At 45.6% G+C, this 3,740-nt stretch overlaps 1 pseudogene; it reads left to right on the top strand.

The window, feature by feature from the left end:
• The first annotated feature begins 2,336 nt into the window (after positions 1-2,336).
• LOC104869610 lies at positions 2,337-2,902 on the top strand (annotated as a pseudogene).
• The last annotated feature ends 838 nt before the right edge of the window (positions 2,903-3,740 follow it).

The raw sequence follows: 3,740 nt of genomic DNA, 5'->3' as shown, positions 1-3,740 counted from the left end.
GGCATTGAACTCAGGACCTTGCATTTGCAAGGCAGGTGGCAGAACCACTGAGCTAAATTCCCAGCCACAAAAAAAGCTTTAAAAAAAAAAAAATCATGGGTGGGGGGGAAGGGAGGGCAGGGGTATGGGCAAAAAAGAGCCAAGACATATTATGTAAAGGTAAAAGATCCCAATGATAAATGTAACTGTATTATTTGCTTTAAATGTACCAATAAACTTAATGGGGGAAAAAATCATAGGGAATAGGCCAGAGATTTAGCTCAGTGACACTGCACCTGCCGCAAAAGCAAAAGGTCCTGAGTTTGATTCCTGATACTGGAAGAAAAAATCATAGAGAGAAGCAGAGCAGGATGGCGCACATCCGTAATCCCAGCACTCTGAAAAACTGAAGCAGGAGGGTTGCAAGTTTGAGCCCAGCCTGGACTACATAGCTAGAACCCATCTCGAAAAAATAAAATAATTTATTAGTAGAAATTGAATCTCTGTGTATGTAGCCATTTTGAGTACCCAGCTGAGTGTGGTTAAGTGCATCACATGGCTGTGTACCATCCCTGGTATCTACCTCCAGAAGTTTCCGTCTCCTCAAACTGAGCCTGTGCCCCCAGGAAACAAGGACTCCCATCCCCTCCCCAGACTGGCACCACCGTCTTCCTTCCTGTCTCTGTGGACCTGACCACGCTGGGGCCTTCTGGGAGTGGGACCCTGCGCTGCGTGTCCTCTGTGTCTGGCTCACTTCTTCGAGCAGCGTGGCCTTGAGGTCCACGTGTGTGATAATAGGTAATAATATCACCAGTGCAATAATTACACCCATGTAATGAAGTGTCAGAGTCAGCTTCTTTTTCATGGCTAAGTAATGTTCTATGATGTGAACAGACCACATTGGTTAGACATTTTTCTTTTTTCAGGGGGTGGGTACCAGGGATTGAACTCAGGATGCTTGCAAACAAGGCAGACGTGGTGCTACTGAGCTACATCCCCAGCCTTGAAGCCATTTTTCTGTCTCCTTTGATTGGCATTTGAATCAGGCAGCAGTACCACCGAGCTAAATACTGGCCCTTGATAGGTATTTAAGATTTGGGCTCTACCTTTTTATAGGGTGAGAGGGTTGGAGACGGGGTCTCACTACATTTTCAGGGTAGGCTTGAACTCACTATGTAACACAGCCTGGCCTCAAACTCATGGCAGTCCTCCTGCCTCAGCCTCTTTGTTGCTGGGATCATAGACAGGTGGCATCACATCCAATTTTTTTTTTTTTTTGAGACAAGATCTCACCGTGTAGTCCAAGCTGGCCTTGAACTCACCACGTGGTCCAGGCTGACCTCAAACGCCTAGTGATCCTCCTGCCTCAGTCTCTTAAGTGCTGAGATTACAGGCGTGTGCTACCATGTCCAGCATACATTCACCTTCTATTGATTGATTTTTTATTGTTTTTTTTTTTTTTTTATGTGGTTGCTAGGGATGGAACCCAGGGCTGTGTATTGCTGGGCAAGAGCTCACCGCTGAGCTGCACCTCAGGCCCCAACTTTCTATTTTACACATGATCACAACTTTGTTGCACCTGGACACTTTAACCGTGGTTCCTAAATACCACTGCATCTTCTGGGTTGTCACAAATACCGTGTATAGCTTTTTGGGCTGTGCTGGGGGTTGGGCTCAAAGTCCACGTCCTGGGAGTGCTGAATGCGTCACCTGTGTGCCTTTTCATCTCGGCTCACCTGCCCTACCCCAACTCTCTTTCTTGTGTTGTTTCCTGTGGTTTGGTTTGCATGAAAATCAGTTGTCTCGCCTGTTACGTTCCCCACAGTCTACGGTTTGCCATTTTCTTTCTCTGTGCAAAGTGAAGTTTTAGAGTGGGTAACACACTCTGTTGTTCCAGAACTTAAAAGTTGGAAAGATATCCAGAGCGCAGCAGATGAGGAAAACAGGCTGGGAGCTGGGAGCTGAGCACAGTGGCCCCACATATGTAGTCCCAGCACTTCTTAGAGGCTGAGGCAGGAGGACTGCGAGTTCATCTCCAGCCTGGGCAATTTAGTACCTATCTCAAAAAAAAAAAATTCTTTTTGTCAGTATATTGAGCTCCATAAAGACAGCGCCAGAGAAAGTGAGAGGCAAATGGGCACTTGGCGACTCTGTGTCTCACTGAGGAAAACAAGGCAAAAGGTCATCATGTGCATTTTTTTTTTTTTGAGACAGGGTCTCACTATGTAGTTGAGACTGACCTGGAACTCACTATGTAGCCCAGGCTGGTCTCAAACTCACAGTGATCCTCCTGCCTCAGCCTCCTGAGTACTGGGATTACAGGCGTGCGCCACCACACCCGGCTATCACGTGCATTCTTTGTGCAAACTTGCGGAGAGCAGCACAAGAAGCAGCACCCAGATGCTTCCGTTAACTTCTCAGAGGGTTCTAAGAAGCGCTCCGAGAGGTGGAAGACCATGTCTGCCAAAGAGAAAGGAAACATTTGAAGACCTGGCAAAGGCGGACAAGGCCCGTTATGAAAGAGAAATGCAAAGCTCTACCCCTCCTAAAGGAGAAACAAAAAGAAGTTCAAGGATCCCAATGAGCCCAAGAGGCATCCTTTGGCCTTCTTGTTCTGAGTATCGCCCCAAAATCAGAGGAGGACACCCTGGCCTCTCCATCAGTGATGCTGCAAAGAAACTGGGAGAAATGCAGACTAATACTGCAGCGGGTGACAAGCAGCCTTAGGAGGAGGCTGCCAGGCTGAAGGAAAAGTATGAAAAGGACATCGCTGCCTACCGAGCTAAAGGAAAACGTGATGCAGCCAGAAAAGGGAATCGTGAGGGCTGAAAAAAGTAAGAAAAAGAAGGAAGAGGAGGAAGATGAGGAGGAGGAAGATGAAGATGATAAGTTCGTTCAAGAGCAGTTTTTTCCTTGTTTATAAAGCATTTAACCCTCCTGTACATAACTCACTTCTTTGAAGGAAAAAAAAACTGAAATGTAAAGCTGTATAAGATTTGTTTTTAAAAAGCCGGGCGTGGTGGCTCAGGAGGCTGAGGCAGAAGGATCACTGTGAGTTCAAGACCAGCTTGGGCTACATTAGCGAGTTCCAGGTCAAACCCTGTCTCAAAACACCAAACAAACAAACAAACAAACAAGATTTTTTAAAAACTGTACTGTTAAAAACTTGTTTTTAAAGTGTCTTTTTTTGCATAGTTCACACACTACCGAATGTGTCTTTAGATAGCCTTGTCCCGGTGGTTATTTCAATAGCCACTGACCTTGCCTGGTACAGGATGGGGGTGTAAACTGGCATGGAAATTTAAGGCAGGTTCTTGTTGGTGCACAGCACAAATTAGCTATATATGGAGACGGTAGTTTTTCATCCTCAGTTGTCTCCAATGCAGCTTATATGAAATGTTGTTCTATTAACTGAATACCACTCTGTAATCGCAAAAATTTTAAAAAAATTGCAGCTGTTTTGTTGACATTCTGAATGCTTCTAAGTAATTACAATTTTTTTTATTAAAAAATTTTTAAGGGCTGGGGAATGTAACTCAGTGGCAAGGCCTGGGTCTGACCCCTGTACCACAAAACAAAAACAGAAAAAACAAGCGTGGTGGCGCACGCCTGTAATCCCAGCACTCGGGAGGCTGAGGCAGGAGGATCGCTGTGAGTTCGAGACCAGCCTGAGCTACATAGTGAGTTCCAGGTCAGTCTCAACTACAGAGTGACACCCTGTCTCAAAAAAACCAAAAAAACACTAAACAAAAACCAGCCTC

This window comes from Fukomys damarensis, unplaced genomic scaffold, assembly GCF_012274545.1.
Source record: "Fukomys damarensis isolate Sample0158 unplaced genomic scaffold, DMR_v1.0_HiC HiC_scaffold_37, whole genome shotgun sequence".
NCBI lineage: Eukaryota > Metazoa > Chordata > Mammalia > Rodentia > Bathyergidae > Fukomys > Fukomys damarensis.
The sequence above is the reverse complement of the archived record's forward strand: the minus strand, read 5'-3'. Positions and strand labels throughout refer to the sequence as shown.